Consider the following 24,182-nt stretch of genomic DNA (forward strand, 5'->3'; position numbering starts at 1 on the left):
GGCATGATGTTATTTGAGTTAGCCTATTAGCTGGTTTGATTTGCATTGAGCTCAATGAGCATCAAACCAGCTAATAGGCTAACTGAAATAACACCCATCTAACACTAAATCTGCCTGTCTCTATGGGAATTTAACATAGGGGTGGGAATAAAAAAAAATCTTAAAGATAGTCCCGGTTCCAGCCAATACTCGATATTCGATACCCAAGCCTAGTCGTAGGTCATGCTAACTACATGGTAAGGCAACGGGTAAGGTCGTAGGTCATACTATCTACATGGTAATGTGGGGAAATGTTTGTTTGTGTGGAGACTGAAGTCCAGCACACCGAGGACATCCATGCCTCCCTCTCCCTCTGTCCGCACAGCAGCAGGAGCATCAGGCTGAGTTAAGAGCGTGTTCAGTTAAGAGAATCAGCGCAGAATGGCCCTCACTAGGATCCTGATTGCTGGAGGGCTGCTACTCTGCCTCTACACACTCTGCTCCTCCACAGCAACGCCAGAGCCGTGAGTGTATATATACACACACACACACACACAGCAACACCAGAGCCGTGAGTATACACCCCCCCCCCCCCCCCCCCCCACACACACACATACACACAGCCACGCCAGAGCCGTCAGTATACATACACACACACAGCAACGCCAGAGCCGTGAGTATACACCCCCCCCACACACACACACACACATACACACAGCCACGCCAGAGCCGTCAGTATACATACACACACACAGCAACACCAGAGCCGTGAGTATACACACCCCTCGAGGCTAGTGGGGGCATCTATTAGATGGAGGGGGTAGTGGAAACCAATTGAGAGATAAAGGACTATAAGAAAATAGATGCTTTGTGGTTCCCTTTTGGAGGTGGGATGTGTAGTCTTTGGTTCCGTGTAGTGCTAGGCGGTATCACCAAAAATGTATATGACGGTTTCACGGTATATGACGGTATTTTTTTTTTTTCCATGCCTAATCAGGTGTTCAGCATTTTCTACTGAACAGAACAGAATTCATGTGGATGTCTTGTTAGCAACCATGACAGTCAGGATCTCTGCTAGTCAGCTAGTATTGTTCAGTTCGTGTCTAGAACATGCTTTACTTGCTACCTGGATAATTTCAGCGAATATTTTTAAGGTGAGATGAATGATAAGCCTACTAGCCAAATAGTTACAGCTGTGGAACAATCTTTATGGTATTCCGTGCAACCCCCTAAATAAATCCCTTACTTAAGGAGAAATTAAGCCTTAAGGGTCACAAACAGGGGTCCTGTCTGAAACAGTGTCGTGCGGTGCAGCGTTCCAAACGTTGTCTAATCAAATGCACCGGTATGGCGGTATATCAAACATTCATATCATAACGAAAATATACACCGGTATTCTGTGAACCGGTATACCGCCCAGCATTAGTTCCATCTATACTGCAGGTGAGCTATCTCCTCATTTGCAAGCATGAGTGGCATTAAAACATCCCCTTAGTCCTGGGCTTGCCAACCTTTTTTGGCAGGTAAGCCTATTTTGATGTCACAAAATGTTGGCGACCCATACTCATTCACAATATGAGCGCGCATCTCATCTCTGGTGTAACATCCAGTCGAGAGCGGTACTTTGATTTTTAAGCACATCAATCAAATATATCGCGCTGTCTTAAGTTTATTTTTACGTTGCTAGATTGTAATGAACAATCCATACTAGTTTCAAGAGGTTTTTATAAATATATATTCTTATGTAACATGCTTGTACATTTTAAGATGCCTTATACTCAGCCGACCCCATTTGAATTTCAGGCGACATGGGGTCCTGACCCCAAGGTTGGAAAACGATGCCTTAGTCATTTAATGGTCATTTAATCTGTACGAATGCTCAGAGGGAGTGTGGGGAAACACATTGCTGTAATCTGTACGAATGCTCAGAGGGGGTGTGGGGAAACGCCTTGCATCTCTGTAGGTCGTTCCTGGTGACCTTCCCTGCCCAGATGAGGTCGGCATCCGAAGCCAAACTGTGTGCCAGCCTCCAGAGTCCTAACGAGACTCTGCGCATGTCCATATATCTGACCAGTGGAGACAAGAAGAAGATGCTGCACCAGGAGACCTCAGACACAGACTTCCACCGCTGCGTCCACTTCCAGGTCAGTAGCTCACCTGCAGGGCAGGGGCCAGGTACATACACACCTGGAGAGCAGGGGCCAGGTTATTTAACCAGGTTATTTTTGTTATTTAACAGGCCCCATCGGTAAATAAAGACTCTGTGCAGAGTATCAAAGTAGAGGTCGAGGGTCGTACATCTCACTGGACTTCAGAGAGTCTGGTGAAGTTCAGGCCAAAACCTGATCCCGTGACCTTCATCCAGACAGATAAACCCATATACAGCCCAGGCCAAACAGGTACGTCCTCCTATAGACGCTTGATACAGCCCAGGTACGTCCTCCTATAGACGCTTGCATATACAGCCCAGGCCAAACAGGTATGTCCTCCTATAGACGCTTGATACAGCCCAGGCCAAACAGGTACGTCCTCCTTTAGACGCTTGCATATACAGCCCAGGTATGTCCTCCAATAGATGCTTGATACAGCCCAGGCCAAACAGGTACGTCCTCCTATAGACGCTTGCATGTACAGCCCAGGTATGTCCTCCTATAGACGCTTGCATGTGGTCGCAGAGTCAGTTGTAAACACCCAGATGGTCCAGTTCGAGGTCTGATTCTAACTCTGATTCTCACTTGCAGTGTATTTCAGAGTGGTTACCATGGATACGGAGTTCATTCCCCTTCAGCAGAAGGTGAGTCCTGCTGAGTTTTCTGACTGTTTGTGTAGTGAGATAGACGTCCTCTAAGGAGCTGTACTGTAGTGAAGTAGACGTCCTCTGAGGTAGACGTCCCCTCAGGAGCTGTACTGTAGTGAGGTAGACTTCCTCTAGGGAGCTGTACTGTAGTGAGGTAGACGTCCCCTCAGGGACTTGTGTAGTGAGGTAGACGTCCCCTCAGGAACTGTTGTGTAGTGAAGTACTCCCTGTTATTAAGCCTGATAATAAGCCTATCATTGGTCCTTAATGGTGTCTGTTAGTCACTTGGGGCGGAGCAAACCAGAAGTCTGGGTATTTCTCATGTTTCTGATATTCTAAGTGACACATACTGCCCATGTTCTGCTCTTGACTTTAAAATAAGAAATGCCAGATTTTGAAGCTGCTCTGCCTCAAGCTCATAACTGCCTACCTGGCATGTGAATTACTTTAGTCAACGGAAATGTACGTGTGTGGGCTGAATCTCTTAGCTGAGTGCTTTTTTTCTCTGTATTTTTTTGCTCATATTGGGGAGTTTGGCCCTCTCTCTCTGAGGCGTAATTCAACATACAAACTGAATGTCTGGCTCCCTCTACTGGTAGGTCCTAGTAACTGTAATTGCCAACGGCTCGGAGCAGTTCAATGCACTGCTATGTAATCGATAGAGAGAGAGAGATAGATAGATACTTTATTGATCCCCAAGGGGAAATCCACCATCCATTCCAAATATTCTGGTCTCTGTGTTTAAAAAACAACACTATAAAGCACTATAAAGCACTATAAATCATTTAAATAAAAATAAAAAAGCACTAATCATTTCTCTTCTGTCTCCACAGTACAGCCTGGTGACACTTGAGGTGTGTACATAACGGTGTTTTATATTATATTTATCTATCTTACGTGCCTTTATGTTTACTCCCCCACACCATGCTGTGTTTCTCCCTCGGAATTATTCTGTAGATTAATACAGTAATCTCATATTCCACTTGAAAATATCCTTTATTAAAGGAGAATTCCGGTGTGATTTTGACCTAAAGTGTGTTGAAACATGATACCGAGTGTGAACGTATGTCTCATAGCTCACAAAAATAATTCCGTGGAAATGCATGGATTCCAGTTGCTGCTACTGGAAGCAACTGAATCCATGCATTTCCACTGAATTATTTTTGGAATCTGATCCCTTATCATACCTGTTCGTTTGTACTCGTCGCTCGACTTATCGTGACTAAATTCAAGATGGTGATCGAACGGTAAAATTCCTTAAGGTACTGTCTGTAAATAAACTACCAGTGCTTTTTCAAAGTTCTCCATGTCTCGTTTTAAATGTCAAGGCCCTCGCAAGTCTACCAATGAAGTATGGAGCTACTTTGAACCTCGTAAATGGTGTAAAACAGTGATTTATTTGCATGGCTAGGCCGATGCCCGAGGCACCGCAACGAAACACTGTTGGTAGCATTGGCTAACTAGCGCCAGATTTCTGAGTGCAGGGGACAAGCCGAGGTGAGCTATGAGACATACGTTCACACTCGGTATCATGTTTCAACACACTTTAGGTCAATATCACACCGGAATTCTCCTTTCAATTCCTTTATTAAATATCCTTTATTAAATTCCTTTGAACTTGACCATACATATTGTGTGAGTCTAAGGAAAAAGTGCTTGTAGACTGAAATTGCAACAGCAGCACAAGTTTTAGAGTTCTGTTTTCTCAAAATGTGCGGTTTCATCAGAGTATTAAACTCTGTCGCTTGTTGGCCGTTCTCAGGATCCCCGTGGCAACACCATTGGCCAGTGGCTGAACGTGTCGTCGGAGCGTAAGATGCTGCAGCTGTCTCACGCCCTCAACCCAGAGGCTGACCAGGGCTACTACATGCTGTCTGTGACCGGAGAGCAGGGCGCAGGGTCGCACCAGTTTCAAGTGAAACAATATGGTATGTTGTTGTTGTTGTCTAGAGTGACACGTGTGTGTTGTGTGCTGGTAGCCCGGCATGGACAGAGGCTTCTTGTCCCAAAGTGGGCGTGTCCCTTCGTGCTAGTCCTTCTCCAGAGTCCCACTTTCATTCCAAACTGATGTACATTCTACACTCATATTCATGTGCAGATGAACATTCCACTCATATTCATGTGCAGATGAACATTCCACACTCATTCATGTATCTGTACATTCCACACTCATATTCATGTGCAGATGAACATTCCACTCATATTCATGTGCAGATCAACATTCCACACTCATATTCATGTGCAGATGAACATTCCACACTCATTCATGTATCTGTACATTCCACACTCATATTCATGTGCAGATGAACATTCCACACTCATTCATGTGCAGATGTACGTTCCACAAAAGGTTGTATATTTAGCACAAGAATATATCTGTTATAAAGTCATCCATGCATTTAGAAGACGGGTTGGAAAACTGTCTTGGTGGACAGCCACCAAATCCATGAAGTGATGAGTCTGACATTTTCACTCGATACACATTTGGCCTACAACATTTTTAGTCTGTTCTTGTCAGATGAGCAATCCTAAGAAAGGTTACACGCTATACAGCTTTGTTTGTGTTTATATATAATATGTTATACATATATAATATGTATAGCTATACAGGTTTGTCAGTATGTTTTTTAGGATGTTTAAGAATAGTGTAAAGCCAACTGGCACGTTTAGGACAGTTTTTTTGTTACCATGGCGTCTCTTCCTCCTTTCAGTTTTGCCCAAGTTCGACGTGACGCTCAACAGCCCAGAGTCAGTGAGTGTGGGAGCAGCAGAGATCCGACTGCAAGCATGTGCCAAGTGAGTGACACGGGGACGGGTCATTCTCAGGAAGTGACACGGGGATGTGTAGAATTCTGGGGTAGACCTCTAAAGTTCATGGCCATGCTGCTGGAGGTCCCACGGCTGCTGGAGGCCTTATGGCACCTGGAGTATCAGGGACCGCCCCCGTGATCACGCTGTTTTCCCCACTGAGAGTGTTCATGTGCTTTGCCGTCAGAATGTGTGAAAAACATGGATGCCACAACAAAGGTTAAAACATATGCTCACTAATCTTCAATACAACTGTGTTTGCTTAAAAATATGGTGGAATATGCAGATTTCAATTGACAAAAATGGCAAATTCCCAAGTTCACATTAAAATTGCTGGACATGAAAGTCCACATGGACTACAGATGAACTACGTGACGACAAAAGTGACGACGAGCCCCCAACTGGGCAACTCCGGTGAAGTACAACAATAACATCTTCAAATAAAGTGATCCGGTGAAGTACAGCGGCCATTAAATGGATACATCTTCACACAGTGATCCGGGCTGCATCCCAAAGCTCTCCTCAAAAAGTAAAGAATAATAGAAAGAAAACATAAAACGCACAAGGTAAAATCATTTAAAAATAAAGAACAATTAATAAGAAAAAAAGTAAAGTAATAAACGACAAGGTAGAATAAATATGTAGAAACAGTTTGGTCTTAAATCTATATTTAAAACTGGCTACAGTTGGGGCCTTTTTTGATGTCAAAAACCAGTAGGTTTTACTAACAGGTTTTTCACCTGGGACCATGGAGACATGTCTGATGGGTATTTAGGTCCTGCTCCATTTACTGATTTAGAAACAAGTAGTAGTGCTTTAAAGTCAAGTCCCTGCACTGGCTTCCAGTAAGTCACAGAATTAAGAATTGGAGTAATGTGGCCAGTTCTTTTAGTTTTTGTTAGAATCCTAGCTGCATTTTGGTATCACCTGAAGCTGTTTGATAGTCTTTTTAGGAAGGCCTGTGAACAGTCCATTGCAGTAATCAACCCTGCTGGAGATAAATGCATGAATGAGTTTTTCTAAATCATGTTTTGACATCAGCCCTCTAAGTTTGGCAATATTTTTGAGGTGGTAAAAAGCTGATTTAGCTATCGCTTTCATGTGGCTGTTGAAATTTAGATCACTGTCAATTAATACGCCAAGATTTGTAACCGTACCCTTTGCTTTAAACCCTTTTGTGTCAAGGAGAGTGGCAAAGTCTTTCCTCCTTTTTACCAAATATAATTACTTCAATGTTTTCTTTGTTCAGCTGAAGAAAAATTTGAGACATCCAGGTGTCGATTTGTTCTATACACTGACACATAGATTCAAGAGGACCATAGTCGTTTGGTGACGGAGCTAAGTAAATGTGTCATCTGCCACATCACCCATCTTGCAGTACAGCTGCAGTTGATGGAGGTTTTCACCTGTTAAGTGTTGTGATTGTGTTGGTTTGTAGCCTTTAAGCGTTGTGATTGTGTGGTCTTTTAGCCTTTAAGCGTTGTGCTGTGTGACCTTGTAGGCCGTGACCTTGACCTTGTAGGCCGTGACCTTGTATCCCGTGTTGTCCCTGTTCTCAGATACACGTTTGGGGCGCCTGTGCCAGGGAAGGCTACTCTGTCTTTGTGTCGAGAGTCGGATATCCAAGGAGGCGATGGCGTTGATCCCACACTATCAGTATGTTGGGAAGAACTGGTGGAGGTAAAGATATACTTCCAAACTAAATGATCAACATCCTAGTTATTCACTCTTCTGTAAATGTTGCCTCAATATGATTGATTTTGATATTAACGAAATTAACATTAAAATGTAAAATAACATTTATGTTTGCCACACATTTATTTCATTTCTGCATTTAAAATGAAGTTATAACAGTAGGGATTAAAGGGCCAAGTAGACCATACTTGTCAACCCTCCTGTTTTTTCTGGGTTTCTGACCTATTTTAACTTTTTTCCCACTGCCTTCCCATCTTAATATTTTTTCCCGTAAAATATCCTAATATTTTAATAACATTAGCCCTACCACCGCACCTGTCAGTCTATGTAGCCTACTGTTGTCCTGTTGCTACCCCCTTGCCCTTCCAGCGAAGCAGATGTTTTCAAAGCATTGTTTTGCTTGCTTGAAGGCGACTTGGTGATATTAGTCTATTTAAGATAACAGCGTGGTTGTTGTGAGCATGATTTTGATGCCAATCTGTAAGCCAAGTAACGGTAGACCTAGCTCTACACCTTGTTTAGCTAGTGCAGCAGTTTTGTTGTATGATCGATCTCCCTTATTTTCAACGCTCAATGTTTGACAGCTATGAAGTAGACTGACAAACACTTCCTGAGGCTGTGATGATGCAGGTTTGTGGAGTGTTTAATTGTAACTGTGCTTGTTTTGCCCACAGATGGACAAGTCTGGCTGTGGCTGTTATGCATTCTATATGGCAACATTTACACAGCAAGACTTGAACAAAAAACTGAGGGATATCCTAATATTCAAGGCCACAGTAGTTGAAGAAGGAACAGGTAAGCCAAAGCGACCCTTTTGTAAACTGTTTGTCCACCAAAGGTTCCTTGTCTATATTTCATTTTGTCTTCAGGTATCAGTCGTTCAGAGGTCAAAAACATAGATTTGGACTTCTCTCTTGGGAAACTCTCCTTTGTTGATACACCAAACGTAATTGAGGACGGGGCAGTTATGGAGGGCAAGGTAGGTGAAAAGGTCGTCTCTGCAAACACATCTGCCATGCATGCACTACGGTCATTTAAAATTCTTCTCCATCTTTCAAATGCCTCTCCGTCAACTGTAGTCTTATTCCTCCCCTGCACATGGAGCTTGTTCAAAATATGGTGAGGGTTTTTAGTTTTGGTTGAATATAACGTTAGCACATGTCTAGGTCTGTACTTGCTGTATTATTGGGTAATGGGGACTGAGTTTGGGGAAAGTTTCCTCTCTGATGTTTTGTTTGTGTTTGGTTCAAATACCATCGAATGTGACATCATCTAGAATTGCTGACTATACCTTTGACTTTTGACCACCAGCCTCCGGTATCTTGCCAAACAACCTTTCACTAGACTTATGGACTGTACCTTTAAGTATTTTCACATACTGATCTTGGTGCTGTGTGAGGGGAAAGTGATTCAGACACTGGCCTTGGTGTTGCAGGATTTGATCGAAAAAAGGAGATTCAGCCAGTTGTCTTGTCTGATCAGTGCTATGAGGTACATTTCTGGAACCAGTGGCAAAGACTAGCCAGCGGAAAGCACAAAGTCACACTGCGTTAGTGTTAATTTCGTCAGACGAGACGAGAGGAAATATGTTCGTCAACAACCTTTTTTTTCATGACTAAGACGAGACTATGACGAGATGGCAGTAATGTCCTGAAACACTGACTAAGACTATCTTAAGATGCGTTATTGTTGACGAAAAAAGACGAGACTGAAATGTTTTGCATGAAATAAAAACTAAGATAAAATCTCTCCATTTTTGTCTACAAAATGAGAAGACAGAATATCTAGCTGTTACGTTTTCAAAATATTCCGAATGAGTTCATATGCAACATCTTTCCTGTAGGCTAGTCTACGTGCTGTTGCTGCAACCCTGTGGCTGCAACACCTCCACATTGACCCCATCAATGTGGACTGGTAGCAGAGTGGGCTTAGACCTGCGGAAATCCACCACCATCTCCTTGGTCTTTGAAGTGTTAAGTTGAAGATGATTGAGTTTGCACCATTGCACAAAGTCCTCCACCAGGCTCCTGTACTCCTCCTCCTGCCCGTTCCTGATACACCCCACAATTGCAGTATCATCAGAAAAACTTCTGCATGTGGCATGACTCGGTGTTGTAGCAGAAGTCAGATGTGTACAGGGTGAACAGGACTGGAGAGAGCACAGTTCCCTGTGGCACTCCGGTGCTGCTGATCACAGTGTCAGAGAGACAGTTCTTCAGTCTGACGAACTGTGGTCGCTCGGTCAGGTAATCTGTAATCCAGGTTACCAGGTGAGCGTCCACACCCATCTGCAAGAGCTTGTCTCCCAATCTGAGGGGCTGGATGGTGTTAAAAGCACTTGAGAAATCAAAGAACATGATTCTCACAGCACTCTTCCCCTTGTCCAGGTGGGAATGTGTCCTGTGTAGAAGATAAGTGATGGCATCGTCCACGCCCACTTTCTCCTGGTAAGCAAACTGTAACGGGTCTAGTGCATGGTGTACCTGGGGTCTGAGCATGCCTAAGACCAATCGCTCCATTGTCTTCATCACATGTGATGTGAGAGCGACAGGTCTGTAGTCATTAAGCTCACTAGGGTGTGGCTTCTTAGGGACAGGGGTGAGACATGATGTCTTCCACAGTGTTGGAACTTGTCCAAGGCGTAGGCTCAAATTGAAGATGTGCTTCAGTGGCTCCCCCAGTTCAGCAGCACAGGCCTTGAGTAGCCTTGGGCACAGTCTGTCAGGCCCAGCTGCTTTATTGCTGCGCAATTTCTTAAGTTGGACTGTCACTTGATCTTTTGTAATGGTGAGTGGTGTAAGGGGAGGGGAGGGGAGGGGAGGGGGAGGGGTGCATCTGGGATCTGTGTGTCTGATGGCTGTTGACTGAGGTCGTTGTCACCTCATTGTTTGTGATCGCCATGTGGGGGAGGGGTGCAAAATCCAGTGATGGTGGGGGTACGATAGCCTGTGATGATGGAGGTGAGTGTTGCGCTGGTATTGAGGGGGTGTGAGGGTGGACAGACCACCACCATTGGAGCTGGAGCAGGGCAGTCAAACCTGTTGTAGAAGTGGTTCAACTGGTTCGCCCTGTCCAGGTCCCCCTCCACAGAGCTGCTGTTCTTCTTCAGGCCAGTGATAACCTTCATGCAGTCCCATGTCTCCTTCAAGTTGTTTTCCTGCAGCTTCTGTTCCACCTTCCTTCTGTAGTCCTCCTTAGCTTCCTTCAGCTTGAATTTGAGTTCCCCTTGCACGCGCCTCAGCTCTGCCATGTCCCCCTCTCTGAACGCCATCTTTTTCCTGTTGAGAAGGGTCTTCACATTGCTGGTTATCCAAGGCTTGTTGTTGGGAACGCAGCGTACAGTTCTGGTGGGAACAACAATGTCCATGCAGAAGTGCAGGTAGTCAGTTGTGCACTGTGTGAAGCTTCTCTCATACAAATTAACATCCCCCAGAATGTCCATATGGAAATTTTCATCATTTAATGTCAACTATTTAACTAGTTAGACTGATGATGCAAAGTTTGCTAGCAAGTAAGCTAATATGGTAAGTTCGCTAGCAAGTTAGCTATGGCTAAGATGGAGAGTCTGTTTGGGGAATGTGTTGTGTTTGGGCGCATATCGCCATCTAGCGAGGCGGAGTAAAACATTAATACTTTGGCCTATGACAGTGTTTCTCAAACTTTTTCAGTTTCAGGACCACTTAACTAACCCTAGCTAAAAAAAAATAGTCTACACAATAGGCCTACTCACTGAACCACCTTGCTTATTGTCTTTGCACTTTGCTTATTGTGTGGATTCATACTGTATGATTTAAACTGGCATATATTACATAGACAGTGTTGCAGAACTGTTTTTACAGTTGGTTCAATATTGCAAACAACTCATCTATATTATATTTTACCACGTCTGCTCGCGGACTACTTGGGATAGCTTGCGGACCACCAGTGATCCCCGGACCACACTTTGAGAAACACTGGTCTACGAATATGACAGTGGTCCAGTCAAATCTTTTACTGTCTATGGTCAAATCCCAGCTGTGCATGTAAACATACTGACTGACAAAAAATCAGAATGAGTAATTATAACAGACGAGTAGCCCTGTGGACACAATATTGTTGGAAAATTGAGATGTGTGAAACACTATTTGACTCAAATGGTAATCAGAAATAATTTGTTTTAAAAAAAAAAAGACTAAAATGTGTTGACTAAAACTGACTAAGACTAAGATACCTTTAGTTTTCTTTTGACTAAAACTAGACTAAAATGACGAGACTTTTAGTCGACTAAAATTTGACTAACAAAAATGATATTTGAATGACTAAATATGACAAAGACTAAAAAGGACATTTCGTCACAAGACTAAGACTAAATTAAAAATAGTTGACAAAATTAACACTACTGACTGCGTTTCCTTTCTCTACAGATCAAAGCGACCCATTACAATGACACTGGCATCGCTGGGAGGATGGTCCATCTGTTCAAAGGTCCGAGATGGAATGCAAAGCTTCTGCTGAACCTGACCACAGACTCCGCTGGAGTGGCCCAGTTCTCCCTCAACACAGCTCCTTTCCCAGGGGACTTTGAGCTCTTTGTAAGCTGGTCACTACAGTCAGTTCTCCCTCAACACAGCTCCTTTCCCAGGGGACTTTGAGCTCTTTGTAAGCTGGTCACTACAGTCAGTTCTCCCTCAACACAGCTCCTTTCCCAGGGGACTTTGAGCTCTTTGTAAGCTGGTCTTCTGGAAAAATCAGTGAATGCACTGCAGAAAAGCTACGTCTAGTGTCTATGTGAACGTGTTCTGTATAGATTGTGCACAAGCTAATGCTAGTATATTTTAGTCTCTGCGTGTGAGTGCATGATGTGTATATTCTACACAAGCTAGTGCTAGTGTAGTTGAATCTTTGTGTTGGCGTGTGATGTGTAGGTCGTACACAAGCTAGTGCTAGTGTAGTTGTGACGGTGCTTTGTGGAAGATCCAGGCATTCCTCCTTTCTCGTCTCTAATGCTTCTTCCTTTCCAGGCCAGCCTAACTACAGACACCGACACATACAGACCATATAACACCCCATACTATGACTCGGAATCAAAGTCTGTGTCCAGATTAAGAACAGCATCTCCAGACTCGGCGTCATCCAGCTCTCTGTCCATAATAGATGACAAAATAAATGGTGCTCTTCAGTGTGGCAAAGACGTACCCATCACCATTAAGTACACCTTCACTGGGGAGACTTTCAACGCAGACTCTGTGGATGTCATTTATATGGTATGTGGAATACAGGTTCCATTCCAGACATCTAAAGTCATTTGAATACTTTATGTCATTAGTTTTCCTTGTTTGTTGCAGGTTTTATCAAGAGGACAGATTGTTCATCATGGCTTTGCTGAAGCTTCAGTGAAGGGTTCTCCACCAGTAACTCAGGGTGAGGTTTCTTTCCAGTTGTCCGTCAGTGCTGAGATGGCCCCCTCAGTGCAGGTCCTGGCCTACTGTGTCTTACCCAGTGAGACGGTCCTGGCTGACAGCAAAACCTTCTCAACGGAGAAGTGCTTCATAACCAAGGTACCACACTACAGCATGATGTTGTCATGGTAGCACACTACAGCATGATGTTGTCATGGTAGCACACTACAGCATGATATTGTCATGGTAGCACACTACAGCATGTTGTTGTCATGGTAGCGCACTACAGTGCAATGGTGTAATGGGAGCACACTACAGCATGTTGTTGTCATGGTAGCGCACTATAGCATGTTGTTGTCATGGTAGCGCACTACAGTGCAATGGTGTAATGGGAGCACACTACAGCATGATGTTGTCATGGTAGCACAGTTGAGCATGTTGTTGTCATAGTAGCACACTACAGCACGATGTTGTCATGGTAGCACTCTACAGTGCAATGGTGTAATGGTACCACACTACAGCATGATGTTGTCATAGTAGCACAGTAGAGCATGTTGTTGTCATGGTAGCACAGTAGAGCATGATGTTGTCATGGTAGCACAGTTGAGCATGTTGTTGTCATAGTAGCACACTACAGCACGATGTTGTCATGGTAGCACTCTACAGTGCAATGGTGTAATGGTACCACACTACAGCATGATGTTGTCATAGTAGCACAGTAGAGCATGTTGTTGTCATGGTAGCACAGTAGAGCATGTTGTTGTCATGGTAGCACGCTAGATGAAGGTTGTGGAAAGTTGTCTTTGTCCTCCTCTGCTGCTCTGTGATTGGTTGATAATATGCTGTTGTGTACACAGGTGTCGGTGCAGTTCTCCCCCCCTAAATCGGTTCCTGGAGAGAAGAGCTCCCTGCAGCTGTCTGCTCAGCCTGGCTCTCTCTGCGGCCTCAGCGCTGTGGATCAGAGCATCTACATCCTGGAACCTGGGAAACGACTGAACGCTGACAAGGTTACCAGCACCATGACGACATAGATCTGACCCAGAGGGGACCGGGCCTCTGATGCCCATATGTGTTACTGCCCATTACGGCCTGAAGAGAGGAGGAGGAGGAGGAGGGGGGGGGGGGGTGTGTAATGATAACTGATGAGCGGAGGGGGGTGATGATGCGTTCCTCTTCCCCTCCAGGTTTTTGATCTGTTACCACCGATGGACTCGTTTGTTGATTATGAAGTTGAAGATCCAGTAGAGTGTCTGAAAGTGAGACCTCGGAGATCTTCTGCAACTGATGCCTTTGCAGTTTTCCAGGTCTGAAAAATAAGCACTTGAACACAGAATAAGTCCATATCCTAATGTCCATAATATCTGTGAAGGAGGAGTCTATCTGCGTCTGTGTCTGTTTTAGAGGTTGGGGCTGAAGGCTGCAACTAACCTGGTTTTGCGTCTTTGTCTGTTTTAGAGGTTGGGGCTGAAGGCTGTAACTAACCTGGTTTTAGGGACACCAGACTGCTTACTGTACCGGGGGGAGACGTACCACAAGGGATTCCGTAAGAGCACTTAAACATGAAACACACTGTAGACCTTGAATTGAGACACTGTAACCTAATTTAACAATGAGGCTCATTTTACTTGGTGTTTGTAGACCTGACCATTGACCAAGGCCTCTGATTACGTCAGCTGCTCTGGCCTCTTTTTCCTCCGCATGAAGTGTGATGCATGAACATCACCTCCATGTCTTCCATTTCCGCGGCCTTTGATCCATACTGGGCGTATGCTGGAGGGACGGTGTCCCAAACTCTGACTTAGTCGAGAGGACAGGACCTCTACAGTCCTGTGTCCATGCCATCGCCATAGCAATTAACACTACACAGTCCTGTGTCAATGCCATCTCCATAGCAATTAACACTACACAGTCCTGTGTCAATGCCATCTCCATAGCAATTAACACTACACAGTCCTGTGTCAATGCCATCTCCATAGCAATTAACACTACAGTCCTGTGTTAATGCCATCGCCATAGCAATTAACACTACACAGTCCTGTGTCAATGCCATCTCCATAGCAATTAACACTACACAGTCCTGTGTCAATGCCATTGCCATAGCAATTAACACTACAGTCCTGTGTCAATGCCATCGCCATAGCAATTAACAATGGCTCCCAAGCCTCTCCGAAGGCCTCCAAGCCATTTGTAAAGCAGAGAGCAGGACTCTGCTGCACAGGAGCAGAGAGGGCAGTTACTACAGGACTCTGCTGCACAGGAGCAGAGAGGGCAGTTACTACAGGACTCTGCTGCACAGGAGCAGAGAGGGCAGTTACTACAGGACTCTGCTGCACAGGAGCAGAGAGGGCAGTTACTACAGGACTCTGCTGCACATGTTGTAGGAGTTTGTTTCTCCTTGATGGGGTATCCCGAGGTGGCCTATGATTTTGTTTCTCCTTAATAGGGTATGCAATTGCTGCAGCAGGTAAAGCAATTGCTGCAAATGCTGCACCAGTTGCTTCAGTGCCGGACAATGTTGGTGTGACTGTTCGTACAATCTTCCCTGAGACGTGGATCTGGGAACTGGCAGAGGTCGGGTAAGTGGCCACGTAGAATCAGGGATCCTGTTTCCAGCACTAGATCCCCATCACCATTGCTCCCCATATCCAGCCCCATCACCATTGTTCCCCATATCCAGCCCAATCACCATTGCTCCCCATATCCAGCCCCATCACCATTGCTCCCCATATCCAGCCCCATCACCGTTGCTCCCCATATCCAGCCCCATCACCGTTGCTCTAACGTTGCTCTAACGTTGCTCTTCACAGGGGGTCTGGAGAAACACAAGTCCCTCTCACTGTCCCTGACACCATCACCACCTGGGAGATGGAGGCGTTCTGCCTGTCCCCCCAGGGCTTCGGTCTGGCCCCCCCAGTTCAGCTCACTGTGTTCCAGCCCTTCTTCCTGGAGCTCTCCCTGCCCTACTCCATCATCCGTGGAGAGACCTTTGAGCTCAAAGCAACAGTTTTCAACTACCTGCCCCAGTGCATCATGGTATTGCAACAGTTTTCAACTACCTGCCCCAGTGCATCATGGTATTGCAACAGTTTTCAACTACCTGCCCCAGTGCATCATGGTATTACAACAGTTTTCAACTACCTGCCCAAGTGCATCATGGTATTGCAACAGTTTTCAATTACCTGCCCCAGTGCATCATGGTATAGCAACAGATCATGCTCTGAGCATAAGGACTTTGAACCTTCTGGTAGCCAAAGTGTGTTCTGATTGAATTACTTAATTAACTGTGTGTGTGTGTGTGTGTGTGTGTGTGAAACTCGATTCCCTCTCTAGCTTTTTATTTCAACATACCGTATTCGCCCCACAGGGTTACATTGTAGAATCATTCGACGTTGGTATGAAACATGGTGCCCATGATTTGAGTTGTCCTAACTCTTTTTATATATATATATATATATATATGGCTCTGTTCAATAATATACTGTGTAATTCAATTCAATTTATTGTGCTTATAGAGCGCCGAAACATTACACATGTATCATGGCGCTTTACAGAATGTAGGCAATCAGAGAAAAAGGAAAGAAAGGAAGAAAAGAAAAGAAAGAGAGAGGCCCATGGGTAACAGGGGCGAGGAAAAACTCCCTAGAATTGGAGATACATATAGGAAGAAACCTCGAGCAGATCCACGACTCAAGGGCCTGACCCATCTGCCTAGGGTCAATACAGGACAGTAAGGTCTGTATACATGACAAATGCATATGATAGTCAGATGTAGAGAATAAGACATGGTGTTAAAAGCACTTGAGCTAGTGCTTGAGCTTGAGCTGTGTACCGTTGCATCTCGTGTGTGTGTGTGTGTCTGTTAAACGAGTCCCTCTCTGGTAGGTCACAGTGTGTGTTAAACTCAAATCCCTCTCTGGTAGGTCACAGTGACTCCAACCCCTTCATCAGACTTCACTCTGACTCCCTCCTCTGATGGCCAGTACTCCTCCTGTCTGTGTGCAGATGGGAGAAAGACCTTCAAATGGACACTGGTGCCCTCTGTATTAGGTGAGTAACGCTGAGAGAGTTAAAGGAAAGTGGGTAACTTTATTAGACTCTGGTGCTCTCTGTACTCTGTGAGTAATGCTGAGAGCGTAGAGACACTGTAGTAGTGGACACTGCTGAAGCTGACCTGGGAAACTTGCCTGCAGGAGAGATGAGCGTGACGGTGAGTGCGGCCGCTGGGCCGTCCCAGACTCTGTGTGGCAATGAAGTGGTGACCGTCCCAGAGAGAGGCCGCGTAGACGCAGTCACTCGCTCCCTCAAGGTCAAGGTAGGCCTGCCAGTAGTCCTGCACAAGATCAGTCATTTTGAAGTCCCAAGAAAATCTCCAAAGAACCTCTAGAGCTAAAATCACACTTCTAACATCTGTAACTTCTCTCTTGTAAGGCTGAAGGAACCGAGAGGGTTAGAAGTTTCAGCTTGCTCTTATGTCCAAAGGGTGAGCTCCAATCTTCTGTATCTATAGTTCACGTGTTGTCCTTATGCATACTCTATGGAATGTATTAATAGATTCTTGTGTTAAAAGGAAACTGATGCTATTCTTGCATGCACTGTTATGTCCATGTAATTTGGCCAGACCTTTATTCGTGTTAGACCACTGGCCATTGGCCTGCTTGGCCCTCAACTCAGTTCCATGTTGTATCCACAGGGGGCGCCCTGACGGAGGAGGTGGAGCTGACCCTCCCAGGGGATGTAGTTAAGGGATCAGCCAGAGCCTCTGTGTCTGTGCTAGGTACCAACAGTCACATACAACACACGCTTCATATGCACAGCAGAGCCTTACATTGAGCCTTTCATTTGCTCACTGACTGCTGAAACCCTAACCACGTTTGTCCAAGAGAGCCTTACATTGGCTCACTGTCTGCTGAAACCCTAACCACGTTTGTCCAAGAGAGCCTTACATTGGCTCACTGACTGCTGAAACCCTAACCATATTTGTCCATGTTTGTCCAAGAGAGCCTTACATTGGCTGGCTGACTGCTGAAACCCTAACCATGTTTGTCCAAGAGAGCCTTACATTTGCTGACTGACTGCTGAAACCCTAACCATGTTTGTCCAAGAGAGCCTTACATTGGCTGGATGACTGCTGAAACCTTAACCATGTTTGTCCATGTTTGTCCAAGAGAGCCTTACATTGGCTGACTGACTGCTGACACCCTAACCATGTTTGTCCAAGAGAGCCTTACATTGGCTGACTGACTGACTGCTGAAATCCTAACCATGTTTGTCCAACACTCCATGCCTCCTGCAGGAGACATCATAGGTCGCGCTCTGAAGAACATCGACAGCCTCCTGCAGATGCCTTATGGTTGTGGGGAGCAAAATATGGCCATCCTCTCCCCAAATATCTACATTATGCAGTACCTGCAGAACACTGGCCAGCTCACTGCAGACATTAAGGAGAAGGCCACCAATTTCCTCAAAAGTGGTGAGATGTTCTCTTCCTTTTGACAGTAGAGGGCAGTAGAGGGCACATGTCTATGTTCATTATTATGTATCCATCCTGGATAGTGAACCCCTGAACAATATGGCACCTCTAACTTTAGAGTTCTGTGTGGTAGGCATGACTAATGACTATTTCCCATTTACCTTTGTAGCACCAGGTTGAACCCCTTTTGCCTTCAGAATTGCCTTAATTCTTTATAGCATACACTACCAGTCAAAAGTATGGACACACACACACACACACACACACTTAGCATAGTTTTTTATTTGATTCTTTTTTTTTGTACTACATGGTACAACAATACCTACAACATCCAAAGTATGACAGAAGACAAAGCTCTCTAGAAATATATTATTTCCATGTGCCACATTTCATATTCTTCACCGTTTACCTCTATATCAAATTTGTTGATAATTGATAATTTTATTGATTTGATATTATTAAAGCCAACTTCGTTCTTTTGAAGCGGTGCCTCCCCATGGCCACGCCCCTGGACACGCCCCTGATCTTTAGCAGATGCTCTCGATCACGTCTACATGCCTAAATGCATTGAGTTACTGCCATGTGATTGGCTGAATAGATATCTGTTAATGAGCAGTTGAACACATGTGCCTAATAAAGTGGCTGGTGATTTGGAACATAATTATGAGTAATCAACAGGATACCAGAGGCAGCTGAACTACAAGCTTCCTAATGGAGCATACAGCACGTTTGGAACAGGAGATGGAAACACATGGTGAGTCCATCCTGGTTCACAAAGTAAGACACCTGTAGACCACAAGACTGTTGATGTTCTATCACATGGTTTTAATCTGGACGTGGTTGATGTAATAGATACTGCATGCTCCGACCACAAATCAGTAACGTTTAATGCGCCGTTTCCCATGATGCAACACATGGCTACTAAAACGTCACAGTGCCACTCAAGGAGGTCCTCCCCCTCTACGGCCTCAAGTGCATCCTCCCCGATCCTCATCTGCACTGAGCACTGAACAGGTGGCTGTTTTTAAAGCTAATAAAGCGTAACTCTAACCAAAATGCAACCTAGGGTCGTCTTGTGAATGTACCCGAGTCAAACTTTCATTTAAAAGCATAATTAGGACAGAAGCGCCACTTTTAAGATTGACAGTATTGTAATGCCCTTTATACTGGAGTTGATGAATCATCTCTTGCAAGAGTTAGTACAAAACGCAACCGCTAGACTGCTTACCAGGACAAGGAAACAGGAACACATCACTCCAGTACTGCCGGCCGTGTACTGGCTTCCTGTTAAATGTACAATCCAGTATAAAGTGGCATTGACTGTTTTTTTAAATCACTAAATGAGCGTGCTCCCGGTTATGTCCAAAACATGCTGAACTTTTCCACTCCATCACGAGCACTAGGATCTGCATCCCACGCAGAGCTGCAGAGCCCGAGCGAGGAGCGGAGCGGATGGAATTTTGTTGGAGCGCTTTTTCCCCTCTGTTGCGCTCCAATTTCGCTCCGATTCCGCTCACACCAAGCGGAAATGCATGCCCAAATCCACCCAGATTTCATGTCTTCGGAATGAAACCAAGAGCGTTACATTTCAAAGATATTGGCCATAGTAAGTTCGTTAGGGATGGAGTTGCTAAATATTTTAAAAAAGGAAACTGAAAGTCATAGCCTAGGGCCTACTGTACAAGCGTACTATTCCTACAAAATAACTAGATGCTAATAATTTAGAGCAAGAACAACCATGTGGTGGTTCCAGTGAGTAAAGATTCATTTTGGAATTTAAGAAGATGTGGAATTTTGCAGAAACATGAGCGTTACGGAGAGCAAAAACGTGAGCAATTAGAATATGCTTCATATCAAGTAGCCTAAGGCTGAAGTATAACTTGGATGCTAAACCTGTATTATTTAGGCAATTAATCCCACTGATCCTTTTAGTTTTAGGTTTATGTGTATTGACGTTACCAAGCTTGTTCGTTGTTGCACTGTCTGTGTTGCATTATCTTTTACAATAAATGTTCTATAGTGACATTGCCGTTGCTCTTAGATCTTTGGGATTTACGTTTTCTAAGGTGACGATTCGGCTTGTAGATTATTTCTCCCTCTTTTAAATTGGAGCGAGCCTGGAGCGATTTCACTGGAGCGGGAGGATTTTGAAGTGGAGCGAGATTGAGCGGAGCGGCCTGATGTGCATTTGAGCGGAGGAGCGGCCGAGTGGACAGCCACCGGAGCGAGGAGCGGCCGAGTGAACAGCCACCGGAGCGAGGAGCGGCCGAGCGGTCAGCCACCTGAGCGAGGAGCGGGATATTCGCACCGCTCAGCTCCACTCACTAGCTCTGATTCCACGCACGCCTGGACACACCCCTTTCCCGCAAACAGAAAGGTGACTGTGCTTTCAGTATCCATGCAACGCCTCTGGAACAGCTTACCACCGGAACTCTAATCGGCATCACCTGTGACTGTTTTTAAATCTTTACTAAAAACCCATCTCTTCAGCCCCAGCTGTGGCGCAACTGGCTGGGGCACCTGCACCGTACGGCGGCGGCCCGGGTTCGATTCCCGCCCCGTGGTCCTTTCCGGATCCCACCCTTGCTCTCTCTCCCATTCACTTCCTGTCACTCTCCACTGTCCTATCATTAAACGCATAAAAAGACCAAAAATGTAATTATATAATAAAAAAACCCATCTCTTCAGACTTGCTTTTAATAGCCACTGAGCCTGTGGAACTATGGATTTGATGCCACTTGTATTTTGTCTGTATATTTATACGTCTGTCTCTCTTTTGTTTTTGTCTGGAGGTGTCAGCTGTAGTTGATGCTTGAATCATCTTTTAAACTCTGTCTTTTTTAACTGTGAAGCACTTTGGAATGTAATGTGCTATAGAAATTAAAATGACTTGCATACAATGCTTAGACCACAGCTCTTACCTCTGGACAGAAGCAAACTCAGCGTTGTGTCCATCTCTTCTCCCAGGCTCACTGCATTTGTGTTGAGGTCGTTTGGAAAAGCAAAGTCCTTTATCTACATTGATCGATCCAAAAGTTATAACGGATGCGAGCACTTGGCTTGGAGGAAACCTTCGACCAGATGGTGTTTTCAATATGCAGGGGAAACTCTTCAACAACAGAATGAAGGTCTGACCTGTATGATGCTACTCATAAACAAACTCCTTATTTGGGATGGATGCTGAATTTTCAGTGTTGATGAGGGTTTTTCATTGTGTTCTAGGGGGGTGTAAGCGATGATGTAACAATAACAGCTTACATCGCTGCATCAATGCTTGAGCTGAATATGAGCACTGTTACGGTAGGTAAATCTGTCTCAAACCATCTCCTCTATCAAAGGTTTCATTCAGATGCTTTTTCTTTTCCATAGCTGTCTGAACATGACTAGAAAGTCATACCCCTTTGTACCACTCATGACAAATATAACCTTTGACCAGAAGGTTTAAAAAAAGAATCTATTTTTTTACTTCAGCAAGAAACCATGAGGTTCCTGAAGTCCTCCGCCAGTAAGCGCTCCAACACCTACACCACCGCTCTGCTGGCCTACACCTTCAGCCTCGCTGGGGAAGCAGACCTCCGAGCTGAGCTGCTGAAACACTTGGACAGTGTAGCGACCTCTGCTGGTAGGAGACACTGCAGTGTGCCACAACCGACATTGATGAGCAAACACGTGCACCTGCTCCCTTCATCTCCTACGGCTCGTGTCTTTTTATCTCCTACGGCTCGTGTCTTTATCTCATACGGCTCGTGTCTTTATCTCATACGGCTCGTGTCTTTATCTCCTAATCTCCTACGGCTAATGTCTTTATCTCATACGGCTCATGTCTTTATCTCCTAATCTCGTACGGCTCATGTCTTTATCTCATACGGCTCGTGTCTTTATCTCCTAATCTCCTACGGCTCATGTCTTTATCTCCTAATCTCCTACGGCTCGTGTCTTTATCTCATACGGCTCATGTCTTCTCAGGGAGTCTCCTGCACTGGTCTCAGTCCTCATCAGAGCAAGCTGATTCCCTGGCGGTGGAGACGAGCGCTTATGTGCTGTTAGCTGTTCTCACCAAACCCGCGCTGACGGCTGCAGACTTGGGCTATGCTTCCAGGATCGTCAACTGGCTGGTGAAGCAGCAGAATCCGTATGGAGGCTTCTCTTCCACACAGGTGCTCCACACACCTTTCCTTTCTAAACGTCGTGTGTGTGTGTGTGTGTGTGTGTGTGTGTGTGTGTGCTGGTCTCCAGCTTCAGTGTTTGCCCGTGCTGACAGCTGGGTGGGTGTGTGCTGACGGCTGGGTGTGTGTGTGTGTGTGTGTGTGTGCTGACGGCTGGGTGTGTGTGTGCTGACGGCTGGGTGTGTGTGCGTGTGTGCTGACGGCTGGATGTGTGTTCTCTCAGGACACGGTGGTGGCGCTGCAGGCTCTGGCTCTGTACGCCACCAAGGTCTTCAGCCCACATGGGTCCAGCACAGTGACCGTGCGGTCAGCAGGGGGCGACACACACCAGTTTGATGTGAACCAGCTCAACACACTGCTGTACCAGGAGGGGGCGCTGCGCCACGTTCCTGGGAAGTACAGAGTGGACGTGAAGGGCTCTGCATGCGCTTCTGTGGGGGTCAGTGGAAAAGAACTTCTCCTCGGTTTCTAAACTATTGATGATGGATACTCTGTCTGTGACATTTCTTCACATCTCTTCTGTAACAGGTCGCGCTCTTCTACAACATCCCCACTCCCAGTAAACATTCAACCCTGAGCATTACGACTCAAGCCAAGCCTCTGACTGAGGGACAGTGCAACAAGGCCGATGGGCAGCAGGCCTTCAGCCTCCACATCACAGTCCAGTATGGAGCGCCATGCAACGCCTGCTTCTGTTCTCTTTGACTGAACTAGTCTGACCGCATCCGTTCTAATAGTTATTCCTCCTTTCTTGTGCAGATACACATCTGTTCTAATAGTTATTCCTCTTTTCTTGTGCAGATACACATCTGTTCTAATAGTTATTCCTCCTTTCTTGTGCAGATATAACGGACCACTGCAGAGCACCAACATGGCGATAATAGATGTGAAAATCTTATCTGGGTTCACTGCTGACACTGAAAAAGTAAGTTGTCCAATGTCCCTCCTACATCTGTTGCTCTGTGTGCACCATCCATAATGTTACTGATGGAGGCTGTGTTGCTCTGTGTGCACCATCCATAATGTTACTGATGGAGGCTGTGTTGGTGTGTGTGCACCATCCATAATGTTGCTGATTGAGGCTGTGTTGTTGTGTGTGTGCACCATCCATAATGTTGCTGATGGAGGCTGTGTGCACCATCCATAATGTTGCTGATGGAGGCTGTGTTGGGGTGTGTGCACCATCCATAATGTTGCTGATGGAGGCTGTGTTGGTGTGTGTGTGCACCATCCATAATGTTCTTGTGTTTTAACAGCTTCAGGGCAGCAGGTTTGTGGACCGAGTCGACAGCAAAGATGACCACATCCTTGTGTATCTGTCAGAGGTAAGGCCATCTGTAAGAATCCTGGTTTTCACTGAAACATGCTGCACCTACTTGCGCTCTGTCCATCTGATGTGATGTGTTTCTTTTGATTTCCAAACAGGTTCCAAAGGATATACCTGTTCACTGCGAACTGACCATCCGACAGGATCTGCCAGTCACCAACCTGAAGCCAGCAGGGGTCAAGGTGTATGACTACTACCAGACCAGTAAGACTCCATAGACCAAGACCAGCATTACATATATGTATAATTACATTGCCATGGATATATGTATAATTACATTGCCATGGATACAGCAGTGCTAGTAAGCCCCTGACCAATGAAATCTCTCTCTCTCTCAATCAGGTGACCAAGCTGAGGCTGAGTACTCCTCCCCTTGTGCAGGTCAGTTAGTCTGCCGAGTCCTCTAAAGAACAATCACCACAACAGGTCCCAATATTCTATTTAACGTGTGTGTGTGTGTGTGTGTGTGTCCTCCCCTTGTGCAGGTCAGGGGACAGCTGAAGGAAGAGGTCATTAAGTGGAAATTATTTTGACATTTCAACCCTTTAACTTGCTGATGTGT

The 24,182-nt window shown here is 45.3% G+C and overlaps 1 pseudogene; it reads left to right on the forward strand.

Moving 5' to 3' along the window:
* The first annotated feature begins 2,723 nt into the window (after positions 1-2,723).
* LOC143131809 (alpha-2-macroglobulin-like protein 1) lies at positions 2,724-24,182 on the forward strand (annotated as a pseudogene).

Source organism: Alosa pseudoharengus, unplaced genomic scaffold, assembly GCF_046254945.1.
Source record: "Alosa pseudoharengus isolate Yale_2024_CS ecotype anadromous, Long Island Sound unplaced genomic scaffold, YU_APseudo_1.1 YU_APseudo_1.1_scf_18, whole genome shotgun sequence".
NCBI lineage: Eukaryota > Metazoa > Chordata > Actinopteri > Clupeiformes > Clupeidae > Alosa > Alosa pseudoharengus.